A 14,154-nucleotide genomic window follows, 5' to 3' on the forward strand; every position below is an offset into this window, starting at 1 on the left:
CAGTATTTGGCTTTTGTTTATCCCATTCTCCAGTCCAATATTACCAATCCATCTCCTCGGAGAGTACAGTTACTCACATTGTACACATTTCATTAAGAACCCAAAGCAGTGTGATGAAAAAAAAACTTGTCAAGAGGCAGCAGAAAGTTTTGAAAATGAGTAAAAGGAGGCAGGCATTGAGAGTTTGGACTGCAGGATGAGACACAGCATACTAGATTTTCTGGTGAGACTCTCTCTTGGCAGTGCTGTTAGCAAAAGGCCAGTGTCCAAAGAAAGGACCTGGGAGATCCAGCACTGCTGAAAGCTTGGCTAATGTGACCCCGACTGGCTGTCAGTTTGATAACGTTGTTTTGTGAGTTCCTTTTAAAAATGTTACGATACAAATGTTTTAGGAGACCAATTCAATGATAATTGTTCTGAGAGGCTAGCAAGGGTAGCAAGGCTTCCAGAGAGTGGTGGGTAGACACCTACAGGAGCCTTTTGCTGTGGTCCATCCATTAAGAGTCTCTCAAAAGGATCCCACTGTCTGACCTCAAGAAGCATCCTCTGAAAAAAGTCTCCAACCAGCAAAGGAGCTTCACTGTAGTCTGGTATGAGCAAAATGTATAGCTAAAAATATTACAAAAGAATAAACATTTCATATGTGAGCATGTGAGCTATGTGGAATAACGTTTTCTAAAGTTACATTTTTCTGCCTTCACCTGTCTCCTAATTACATTGAGGGTCAATTTACCAGTTGTATCAGAAGGCTATGAAATACTTGTTTGAACTTAAAAAAAAAGTATGTTTTTGACCATGTGTAAGGGCCTGAATATACAGTACTCCCTGGTGGAGGCGTAAACGGGCAGCCGTGGACACCACAGACGTGCATTAGTTCTGTGTATTCTACTTTCTGATCCGCTTGGTGGGCAGATGACTATGACACACAGTTTCATCTTTTTCCTCAAGCTCTGCAAGTAATGTCCCTCCACAAATTGTTACACATTTGATTGTGTTTATATTGTTGTAAAGATTAATTGTAGAGCTGCAGGCTCTCTTCAAATTCAATGTCCATTTTGGATTTCTAGTATAATGTAGTTGCTGCGCAGACAACAAATTGGAAGTACTTGAATGTTTGGACAGAGCCAATGTGGACTGGTGTGGTGCGGACCAGAACCCAATTTCACTCCATGAATATATGGGTCTGGGCAATTGTTTGCAGTTGTTCCATCCTGCTTGGCGTAGACCTCCGGTTAATTTTAACTAATCAGCATGCGCCAAAACCGGCCAACACTGCCACCGTTGCAACTACCTACGGCAATTGTCCACCCAAGCGTTTTTTCCTAAGTACAGCATATTTCTTAAATTTTTTTTAATTGGATGCCAACAGCTTGATGAAGTGCTGACCGTTTAATTGCAATTTTTTTCCCCGCTCAATGACAGCTGAAAAATATTAGCACTGCGCTTGTTACTGTCACCAGACGTCCAATCATAGTGAAGGAGGGACGGAACAAACACGGTTAACCGCCGACACTGCTCGCTGATTGGTCCGCCCTTCAGAGTGGCTGTGCAAACTGTGCTAATAGATTACGAGTTCCCAGACGGTTATCACAGTGAAGAAAACTGAAGCTGTGAGCCACAGTCGGCACAGCCAGGCTATATGTAAACACCCTGACGATGAAATCTACATCACACAGACCCCAGCGGGCCCTCACAAACACCGGCTGAACACCGGCTTAATACTTTTGAATCATCAGAAGTGTTTGTTGGAGTTATGTGGTCTTGAAACTGCTTGTAAATGACACTTGTTAGTGCCTAGGCTTGTTAATTTACCGTGTCATCACGTTTACTTAAAATTCAATAGCCTCACTATTGGGGCCCAAGCAAGAAAAAAATATCTGGTGCTGCCTATGCTTATTGTATTATTGTGTTGGCCTTGTAAACTTGACTGCATCATGACCTTAAACCCTGTGATTGGCTGTTGTTTTACGCATGTCATTGCCTTGACGCACCTTTGACAGTAATTACAGCCTCATGTCTTTTTGAGTATGATGCTATAAGCTTGGCACACCTATTTTTGGGCAGTTTCTCCCATTCTTCTTTGCAGGACCTCTCCAGTTCCATCAGGTTGGATGGGGAGCGTCGGTGCACAGCCATTTTCAGATCTCTCCAGAGATGTTCAATCGGGTTCAAGTCTGGGCTCTGGCTGGGCCTCTCAAAGACATTCCCAGAGTTGTCCCGAAGCCACTCCTTTGTTATCTTGGCTGTGTGCTTCGGGTCGTTTTCCTGTTGGAAGATGAACCTTCGCCCCAGTCTGAGGTCCAGAGCGCTCTGGAGCAGGTTTTCATCAAGGAAGTCTCTGTACATTGCTGCATTCATCTTTCCTTCCATCCTGACTAGTCTCCCAGTTCCTGCCGCTGAAAAACATCCCCACAGCATGATGCTGCCACCACCATGCTTCACTGTAAGGATGGTATTGGCCAGGTGATGAGCGGTGCCTGGTTTCCTCCAAACATGACGCTTGGCATTCAGGCCAAAGAGTTCAATCTTTGTTTCATCAGACCAGAGAATTTTGTTTCTCATGGTCTGAGAGTCCTTCAGGTGCCTTTTGATAAACTCCAGGTGGGCTGTCATGTGCCTTTTACTGAGGAGTGGCTTCCGTGTGATCACTCTACCATACAGGCCTGCTTGGTGGAGTGCTGCAGAGATGGTTGTCTTTCTGGAATGTTCTCCTCTCTTCACAGAGCAACGTTGGAGCTCTGTCAGAGTGACCATCGGGTTCTTGGTCACCTCCCTGACTAAGGCCCTTCTCCCCCGATCGCTCAACTCTAGGAAGTAGTGACTGGTGACTAGACTGGTGGTTCCAAACTTCTTCCATTTACGGATGATGGAGGCCACTGTGCTCATTGGGACCTTCAAAGCTGCAGACATTTTTCTGTACCCTTCACCAGATCTGTGCCTCGATACAATCCTGTCTCGGAGGTCTACAGACAATTCCTTGGACTTCATGGCTTGGTTTGTGCTCTGACATGCACTGTCATGCAAAGGCTGTGAATAGTTATGTACAAGTGATTTTTATTTATTTTATTTTTTTTTTCATTTTTTATTTTTAATAGATTTGTGTAAAAAAAAAAAAAAAAAACTTTTTCACATTACCGTTATGGGGTATTGTGTGTAGAATTTTGAGGGGGAAAAAAGTATTTAATTCATTTTGGAATAAGGCTGTAACATAACAAAATGTAGAAAAAGTGAAGCGCTGTGAATACTTTCCGGATGGACTGTATGACGGGTTGCCGTCCAGCTCAGGAAGTGATATACTTGATAGATGTCCACGCATTTCATGCTGTCACTTGGTCACTAATGGACCAATAAACAGGATGATGGGAAGAGACGGCAGATGATGGAGTAAATGTCTCTTTCTCGCTCTCCTGCGAACATAGTCTGCGGTGTTATCACGCCTCGCTTCAAATCCATATTCCTATTATGGATGATAAGCCTTATGTCTCCTATTAGGGTCTGCTGAGCAATGACCCACCTAATAGTTAATGTGCGTTTGAAGCTGTAGTTAATATCTCCATATAACATTAGCAGTAACCTTATTAAATAAAACTATTAATGTTTTAAGGCAGATGAGGATGGATGTTAGCCTAAGCATCACAGCTGAAGTCCACTTGTCACATATTGATTCATGGTGAAAAAAGGCAGAAGGAAAAACTGCCTTCTATTCAATGAGGTTTGACCACGCTGAGGTGTGTGTTTTTATGTTTGTGTATTGTTGTGCGAGTGTGTGAGTGATGCAGCAAATTGTCCATTTGCAGTATATCCGATGGGCTCAGGGATGTCATTAGTCACAGCGTGCTCGTTCTCATTAAACGGCCCAGTCGCCATGGCAGCCGCACAAAGGCCAGCCCCTCCCCTCTCGCGCACCGAGAGTGACAGGCCAATTAGAGCAGAGCGCTGTGACATGCAGTCTGCTGTGATTACAGCTCCGAGGAGACAGGAGCCAAGCAGGGGACACCATACACTGGCAAGGTCCCAACAAGATCCATCTCCAAACAAACACAATGAGCCGGGGCCCTGGAGGTCATGTCTGCTCAGAGGACGCCATATCCTCATCCCTCCATTACATGTGGCACCAGCCATCAAGAGCAGTTGGCTGCCGTACCAACGGGGAGAGCAGTGCAAACTACACCACCCAGAGGGCTTTGGGTACACACCGGTTGTCCTCAGGTTGATTGTCCGGCATTATTCTGTGTTGGAGATCTTCATCACCTGTCACACACCACACACACTGCTTTGCTATAATCCTCTGCAGCTCTGTTTGCAGGAACCGTGTTAAAGACAAGTCATGGAGACGCAGCAGGAGACTTAAGAAACTATTCTAGTCTTCGCAATGATGGGATGATAATAGTGAGGGAAAGCGTGACACAAAGTGTGGCATCGGATTTGTCAGCCTCTTTCTAAAATGCATTGAAGGTATAACACACATGATGCCACACACCAAACAACATAACGGCTCATGACTGTAATCTGATGCTGAACAAAGCATAGTTTATACATTTAGAGAGAGAAGAACAAAATAACATAACAACATAATCAACTATCATCAGCAAACTGGCCTCTAGAGAATAGAATGTTGACTGAACAATCTCATCACAAGATCCATCTAGCTGCTTTGGAGCTTTTGATCACATCACATGATCTTCCTCAGCAGTGTGAAGTTTTCCCAGTTGTCGTGAAAGTGTAAAATTTACATTTTGAGGATTTATTAGTCATGTTGGCTTAAAAATTTAAGGTGAAAGTTCATTCTTGGGACCTTAAAACAAGAACTGACAAAACCGTCTCAGGAAATAGGGTCATTTAGTGGCTGTTATAGTGCTTTCCATTATAACGCACACATCTTTGTCAGCAGAGTGAAAGATCTTATTTCAATCTAAACTTTAAGCAAAATTGGACAAGAATTCCATAACTTGCTCAGAAAAACTAAAACTAGACAAACTGTCTGCTGAGGAAGACAAAAACATCAAGAACAGCTACCAAACAGATCTTGTGCTGAGATTGTTTTGTCAGCTGCTGTTTCCATTGTCAAGGCTAAACTTTCAAACTCTATATAAATAGAGCAATAGATAGAATAAAATACAGTCATAAAATATTGAAAACTGAAGGTTTATTTGCTTTTGTTGGGGCTTTTGACAATATATATGCTAAAACCTTCTTCAGTGATTGGACCTCGCTCAGGAGTCTTTAGGTGATTAAAGTACAGCCCTTCAGTTTCATGATAACAGTTTGACAAAGTGGTCAAAGTCATCAGGCAGGTGTCAGTGGACGCCTCCAGGAAAAGTTAGAGGTGTGCAGCACACATATGAAAAAATCTTTAACACCAAATCCTAAAACTGATCTGACTAAATTAAGTCATGTGTGTTAAGAAAAATTGTGTTTACCGCAAATGAACCACGAACTAAGTAACAATCTCAAAAATCTTTTGAAGTTTTGTTCTCTTTAGCAGCAGGCGATAAACAGTAATTGCAGCTTTTGAACTTTACTTCCCAGAGATCCAAAGTGTTGCCTGTGTGATGTCAGTCAGCTGACACTTGTAGGGAGTCTGTTACATTACTTATTCGCACGGTCTCTGGTGCTACAACCGTTGCCAGGTGATGGAAAATGTGTCTCTAAGTGTGTGCAGTCTGTAGTTTAACTGTGGACATGTTGGCAGTGACACCTGCTCATTCAGTTTGAAATAATGTAAATGCAAGGGCAGTCATCACTGGGCCACAGGCTGAAACTCCTGTTTGTTACCTCATTTGACGATAGATTGTATATAGACATTTATTTGTATGAAAATCTTGAAAATTGTACGATGTTGTTCTAGAGCTATTTGAGTCCACGGAAGGAGAAGGACGGGCCAGTGAATGGGTCACATGGACTGTTTTCTACCCATTTCAAACCAGTTGTCATATCCAGACATATCCAAAGTGAAGTCAGACCATAAAATAAGTCCATGGGTTGGTCTAGAAGACAATTAAGAAGAATATATATTGTTGTACTTATGAGGGCCAGGTTAGGTCTGTCAATAGTCTTTAAGACATGTTGTCCAACTATCCAACTATTGGAAATCAAATTAGTTTATCGTCTATCTGAACTGACACGCCACCGGGTTGAGTGAAAAGCTGTCTGTCATAAAGAGCAAGGGGAGTGGGGGGCACCATATTGATTAGTAATGGAGAAAATAATGTACATTTTTAGACAGTTTCTCCAGGGTGACATTCATAGCATCGCATTTCGTTGCTATACTTTGTTGATTAACAAGTGAAAAAAGAGAATGAAGAGCACAGCGCTCAGATCGGCTCACCTCCACACAGCAGGACAATCAGCGTGAAGGTGGTGTGAATGTCTGTTTCATACAGGTAAAGATGAAGGCGACGCGGACACCTTTTATCCGACCTCAGAAAGAAGCTTTCAACATGCAGGTTGGAAAGACCACAGATCCCAATCAAGAACAGAGTTTGGTACTTGAGTCACTTGATGACACCTAACCCAGATGTATTCGCTGCAAATGGCTGTAACATATTTGAATGCTCCAGAGAAGGCACGCTTGGGAACCTGAACCTTAGAGTATTTATACATTTGTGAAGAACAAATCTGATTGAACAGAATGGCATGAGAACAAAAATATCTACATGTAATACATGCTTGTTCACATGTACATGGAGAGAATATAGCAGATTTTAGCTGCTGCAGGCCATGTTTGCAGCGAGTAGAGGAGTTAAATGCCACTTAAAGCTTTTTCTTTGAGCCACAATAGAGAAAATAAAAAAAGGGAGAAGAAAGGAACACTTCGTCTGGGCAGATCGAGCCATCGGCCTCTCTCACTGCACATCTTTTATGTTTCAGAGAGAATGGTTCACTGCCTTTTGACAATAAAAGCCACGGGTGGAAAAGACACATAATTTTCTTGAGGCAATGCCGTCTTCAATTGCTAGCTCTTACACGAACATCCTCACAAAAAGGTAGAAATTCACATTTTGGTTGCAGTTCTGAATGAATTGCATTTCTACTCATACTTAAATATACAGATTTCCTTTCATCCTGAGGAGGCGGAGATGACATGGCAGAGCAGAACGGCTGCAACAAAGTAGTGATTTAATTGCTGGCAGGGAGAGAGAGAAAGCAAAGGCGGTAAGATGTTTATCGTGTTGGCGAATAGAATTACACCCAAACACAAAGCTACAACTACAACAAAGACAAGGTCACAAAAACCTATTTAAAAGTGGAGCTCATGGGAATTTGTATTTTCATTAAGCATAATGTGTTTTTATACATGTAAATCAATTCTCACTTAAAGGGTTTATTTTTTCGTGATTTTTAGGGTAATCAGCAATCAGACTGTTAAAACCCACATTCAAACTGTTGCTAAAGAAATGATTTTGTCAGTATAATCTGAAACTACAACTTCAAACAACAATCAAACATGTGACTGGTAAACATTTAATTTCTAAACCATGATATGCTACTGTAAAAGCTGCCACTCTTCTGAGGAGACTTCCCAGATGACTTTAGAAACTGTCTGCAGGGATTTTCTCCCAGTTAGACACAGGGCCACTGAAGTAGAAAACTAATAACAACTTTAACAAATGACACCATTATCACTTGTGAGTGAAAAAAAGATATTGACTTTGTATTTCATGAGAGTTGAATGGGAGTCTATGGAGCCAACCCCTAGCGGCACTCGGACGTATTACACTTTATAGCACTTGTGCGTTGGCTTCACTTTTCAGACGCGAAAGCTACAGCCACTTATATGCAGTCTATGGTGCCACCAAAGAAAACAAAAGAGATTTTTGAGATTGTAAATTAACTGCAGGATGGGATGCAAACTCTGATCTCCCACATGAGAATGAAGATTGCTAAACTGCCGTCTATCGCCATCCACACCCTTCCTTTCTGCCTCCCTTTTTTTTAAATGAGCAGTATGTAGGATTTAGTGGGGTCTAGCAGAGAGTTTGCAGATTGCAACCAAACTCCTTGCCTCATCATCTCCTTCCAAGCTTATAACTATAATCTATGACGGCCGCAAAACTAGTTAAAAGTGAACATAATTCTTCTGGATGCAGGGGCTCTGCATCCAGATGAACGGTTATCTCAATTACCCGTTATTATGCATAACACCACCTATAATGTATGGCAACTTATTTCATGATTGGGTTTAAAGAACATCTCTCTTTTATCTCCCTGTTTCTTTCTGTCTTTTACTCTTTCTCCCTGAGGACAGAATTGTGACTGAAATTTAAGATGACAGGACAAGGTGAGTGAGGGGAGAAGAAGCTCTAAGTGACTTTAGAGTAAGAACTCAGAGGGAAGAAAAAGAAAAGTCAGAGTAACACAAGCCTGAAGTGAGAGTTGTAAGAAATGTCTTTGAGTGGCAATAGAGCGAGGGAGTCTGGGGCTTTGAAAATGAAAGTTAAAGTTTAAAGAGAGAGAGTGACAGAGACAAAGAGAAAAAGAGAGGACAACAGTTGAAGGGTTAAGGGCGAAGTTGGAGTCTATGTGACAGTATCAAAGCCACAGGAGCAGCAGAGAAAAGCTGTTAACGGGAGCTCACCGTGCCTTAATCGATTGTGAACAGTGCTGCAGAGCACAGCCAATCACAAGAGCTCCTGGAGACTTCTCTGGGTTAGAGCACTTACACGCTGTCTGCCGCCCGATCACGGAGACGGTGCAGGGAGAGAAGAGTGAAAGAGACAGAAAGAGAAAGAGGGGGGGGAAAAAAGAAAAAAAGAAATGAGGATGGAGGGGAGTTTTAGTCAGGGAGAGGGAAAAGGGGGACTTCAAGATTTTGGTTTTGGTTTTTCATCTTATTGACCTTGAAAGCTTTTGTGAGGGAATATATGTTAGGAGTGAGTACACACCAAATGCCTATCTCTGTGTTTGATTATTTTTCAGCTGACTGTCCTTAACTTCACCTGGGCCTTTTTTGTAGATGACCACATATTGTACGCATGACCTTTACAGACGTGTCACATGGCAACAAGAGAAGATTTGGACACTGTAACAGCACGTGACATTTTGCAAAGAGCTTTTGAATGGACGAATTCATCAGACATAAAACTTCTGGGAAATCTCGCAGCATGTAAAAGAAACAAAACAGCAACAGATAAATCCTGAATACAACATCTGTGCTCGTCACAGAAAAAATTGAGCTCTACAAAAATCTTTCTCTGACACAAAATATGTAAAAATGTAAACAGATGCAGCAAAGCAGCATATATCATGTTATTATTTGTTTAATCTCCTATTTTGGAAGTTTTGACTTTGTGTCTTATTTGCTTCAACAACCCACAAAGCATCCATTAAAATCAGCAATTGACAGACTCATGAGACTTGAGACATAATTAACTGAATAAACCTTTAATGTGTCTTTGTGATGACTCCCGGACTAATTTTCATACAGCTTCAAATCTTCAGTCTAATTAACTTTGGCTTGCTGTAATTGGAAATTTGTAAATAAATGTTGTAACAGCAGAAATGACTCCATAAATTGGGGCCCTCTGTTTATTTTTGGGCGTGTTACAGTGAAATCCAAACAGTGTCGCGCTGCCCCGGCCGTGAACCCTGAAAGTGAGTGAATTTGTAGATAAAGCTGTTTTCAGTTTTGCAAAATATTTATGGTTGTGATCTTTCTTTCAGTATGTTGCCAATAACATTTACTAACTGTAAACATATTTCTCTGCAAAGCATGAAATAATCTACAGGGTAATGTGGTAACAGAAATGAAATATAACAGAACCATATGATCCAAGTTGGAAATAGGGCTGAATTTTGAGACACTAAAAATAGCTTCACCTGCAGACATTTCACAGGAAGTTAAAGGTTCAGGAAATAAATTGGGTCCAATCTGCTGTATCTGTCCAATTTATCTAATAGCTTTTAAATCTAAGTTTCCCTCAATGCAAAGATTGGAAATGAAAGAGAAATAGCCTCTTCTCTTTGTTCTCTGTACAATCATAACAGCTGTATTTTATTGGCTTGATAGTGGGAACTAGAGGAGAACAATGGGACTTAGGTCATGCTACTTGTTAAACAGAATCCAGGTTGAGTCACACAATTTGATCCTTTGATCACTGATAATTGATTACACAGCTGACAAATTCAAGAATGCACTTCCTGTTTTGATGCAATCTCTTCAAGCAGATTTGTATTGCAGTGATGTATTATGTTTGGTAATTGGGAAGACCAGCATTTTGCAATGAATATGACAATATGACACTGCCAGACTGAAAAAAAAATTAAGCATCACTCTCATACGCCGTTTAACGTTTGTTATCGCTTTGCTAAAAATGTATTTATGACCCATGCTGGAATCAGGCCATCATATCCTTTTATGAGACTGAGTGCAGTGCAGTTTTGTTAGGTAGAAGGGTTTTGGCCCACAGAGACTAAAGTCTATAGGAATAAAAAAAAAATGGGTTTGTAGTTCTGTGTTAAAGTAACCCCATTTCTCAGCTAACCATGAAGAGATTGTAAGAACTGTGGTCAACTAGTGTCTTCTGATATCAGTGGAAAGTATTAAGCATTAAAGAAGTTAAAATCTGACACTGAGCAAGTATAAATCCATCATAAAAATAAGAATACCTTGGTCTGGGCTGCTTTGATTTTGACTGGTCTCTTACAATCTAAAATGTTTTGTGAGTGCCTCAGTTCAATGGCAGAGAAATACCAAATCGCAAAAGGACTACTGTAAGGCAGTGGATTACAAAATAACATGCTTTACCTTGTTATTTTATTAGCGTAAGAGAATCCTATATCTGCTTTTCTAACTCTGTCATTTCTGTGGAACTCTTACACTAAAATATCAGGTTTCACGCAAGAAACCTGTGCTGCTATTCTGAGGTGAGAAATCCCATTATTTTTGCTTGACTGGCTTCACTCGTTAGTGAATAATTTCACCAAAATCATCAGTAGGAAACAGGAGCTGGTTTGCCAGATTAAGACATCAGGCTCTGTGTTGATAACATAAAAGAGCATTGAAGGAGGACAACACCAGAGACCAGCAGAGGAGGAGGGGTGAAAATTCCCCACAACATTTATGTTAGGTGGTTTAATTTTAATTTGGGGGTGAGTATGGTGCCAATGTCTACATAAACTTGTTTTTCAGTTACTCAACTGGATCTACAACTACACCTACACAAGTGCAGTGCCGTCAACTGATTTTGGCAGCACTTGGGGTTTACCAATTTCAACCCCGATTGAGGCTGATTTCCCACATTAAGCATAAACTATGACTCAGATCCATTCTCAGTGGGAATGTCGGCAAAATGAAGCCTCACCAGCTGATTTCTTTTTTCAACGGGTTGCTCCACCCAAAAGAAATAGTTCATGTGCAGTTTTCAGCTACAACATCTGCTATGAACTGCCATGAAGTGAGTGAGTTTGCAGAGCACTTGAGGGAAAAAAAAACTCAAACAGTCACCGTTTTATATTGCAAGCAGAGTGCTGGTCAAGGGCAAACAGTAAATAACCAGAGTCCCCCTTTAAATGTCAGTTGTCTAGGAAACAGGTGCAGAAATGGAGGATTTGGACAGTGGCTGAGCAACCCAGGAGCCTCTGTTTAGCGACGCCCATGAACAACAGCGTGCTGAGCGAATGTCACCCTGCTGAGCCACACTGCTCCACTGAAGCACTGAAAGCTGCAATTCAAGCAAACTGGGGGGGTTGAAGAGCATGAAATACAGCAGAGGGACCACTTGATGGTATAATCCTCATCTTCAGTATAATTCATGAAAAATAAATGTGAAACTCACAAAACAGGCATGATCAAACTGTTTGAAAGGAATAATTCTTAAAATGTTCATAGGCTTAGATAGGCTATTGAAAATATTCCTGCAGTTTACATGTCTTTAAATATGTCTTGGAATTAAAGGATGGGTAAATAATGATTAAAAAGTAAAATTTATGTTGTTGCATTCTTTGCCACCGGGTCCTGAGTGCGAAATTCTGTCATGTGGCTGCAACAGGCTGGCATCTCCTTGTGTTTTTTCAAAAGTACCGTCTCCAATAGTATATACTACACAAGCACACTTTTATCCCTATAGATGATGTTTAGCATTCACTAGAAAAAAAATAGACTTATGACTGCGCTCTGAAATACTGAAAGGAAATAGGCATCTTGGTGGAGACTTATTCACCATGTCTCTCAGCAGAAACACTATTCACTACTGCCCCCTGCTGTGACCATAAATGCTGACCTGAACCCTAATGGATCACATACTGCGAACACTCTCCAGAGGAGACTAAATTGTCCCACAAAAACGTACCTGGCAGTTGCGTGGCTAAGTACTAAGGTACAAAAGTAGCTCATTTGAACACATGCACAGGTTAAATAATTAATGAATTAATCTCAATGTTCCTTTACAAAGAACCTTTCTCCAAATCAGTCATTCAAAAAAATAGACAATAATCTTGGCTAAACAAAATAATTTGGACATCCTATTCATTTTCACCATCCCATGTCTAATACAACCTACAGGAGTATTTTACTAAATTAGAACCCCTGTTTAGGTTTAGGCACAAAAACCTCTTGGTTAGGGTTAAAGAAAGATCAAGTTTTCAGTTCAAATGATGACTTGAACCGTGTTGTATGTTTGAGTTATTACTTCCTTAAAGTTATGCAACCTTCATTGACATGGCAACAGTAAATGCAGTTTAATAATAATACTGATTCACAGTTGGTTCAATTTGTGAACCTTCTGAGAATTAGTTTGCTTTTACATTGACCACAGATCCGCATCCTTACGTCACTGTATACATCTCCACTTCCCCAGCAATGCTCATGCCAACTTCAGGCACAACAACATTGGTGGACTACAGCACATCTTTCGGTTGAGGACCACGGTGCAAAGGGACAGTTTATATGAACTGCATCGTTGAAAAAGAGGAAACAAATCCTTTTAATTGCGAGTTTCACCTAGCTCCAAAACACTTTTCCCCTTGAAGACAATAAGTTAAATTTAAAAGTAGGTCATGTTGTAATAAATATTTGAATTCTTTTTGAAATGCTGAGTAAACTTTACTTTTACTTTTCTGTCTATAGCTGTTGTCGTGATCAGGGTGACAAAAAATGGCTAAGGAACAATCCCTGCAGCTGCCTTTTTAAATGTAGCATAGTTTATGTAATGCAGATCTCCATTTGTCTATCCAAACTGACATCAAGGACACCCTGTGATCTCTGTGGTTTAAGAAAGGAGTTGGCATTGTCAGTTTCATAACTCATGACCCATAGTGACAGATACACATGTCAGCACTTCTGCAAACAGATCTGCATTTAATAACACTGACCACATCCATCTTTTCTCCCAACAGCCTTTCTCATTTCCTACACTCTTACCATTTAAGCACAAAAAAGAGCAGCTGAGAAATGTCAAGTGGATTTTGTTTTTCATTACGATCCATTTCTGTGTCACGTTTCTTCACATCATACATACTCTCATCTCAAACACAAGATGACCCAGCTTCTATTCTCCAGCCAGAGCTGATTAATTAAGGGCAGGGAGATGCAGATACAGTGGGACAGATCAGATCCTTGAAACTTTGCGGCATGCCGTAGTGCTGGTGTTGCTGAACTGTGGAGGCAAGATAGCCGGTGGGCATGACTTGGATGGGGACCTTTCAAATCCAATCGCATCGCATTGGTCCCCGTCCCAGCCTGGCCACGCTATCAGAGCAGATAACGTGCTCCAGTAAAGGTTACGACTCACCATGACATTTCTGTTGAGACCCAACAAACCCTTATTCCTGTGGACTAATCTTGAATTCATGTAAGTGCGTGGTTGTGCGAGCGCTTCCCTGCTGTGTGAGTGTGTGCATGGGCCCCCAACTCTGTTTATAATAAAAGGTTATGGAATAAAGAGAAACAGTTGGTAAATCAAAATAGAAGGAACAGACAGTCGATTAAGATAGTGAAATAGGAGTCAAGAATCCCATTGACTCACATTTCAAATATTTCAGGCTCAGAGATCATCAAGAGAGAGCACTTTCGAAAGGCAGGAAATGACTGCTGCAGCACTTTGTTGACCTTATTTATAAGCATGTAGTATAAAAATGGAATTGTTCCATGAAACCAACATCAGTGCTTTTTGTCTCTGGCAGAATATGAATTTATTTCAGGCTCACTATAATATG

The sequence above is a fragment of the Embiotoca jacksoni genome, unplaced genomic scaffold, assembly GCF_022577435.1.
Source record: "Embiotoca jacksoni isolate LCO1_2020_lvr unplaced genomic scaffold, fEmbJac1.0.p SCAF_1, whole genome shotgun sequence".
NCBI lineage: Eukaryota > Metazoa > Chordata > Actinopteri > Embiotocidae > Embiotoca > Embiotoca jacksoni.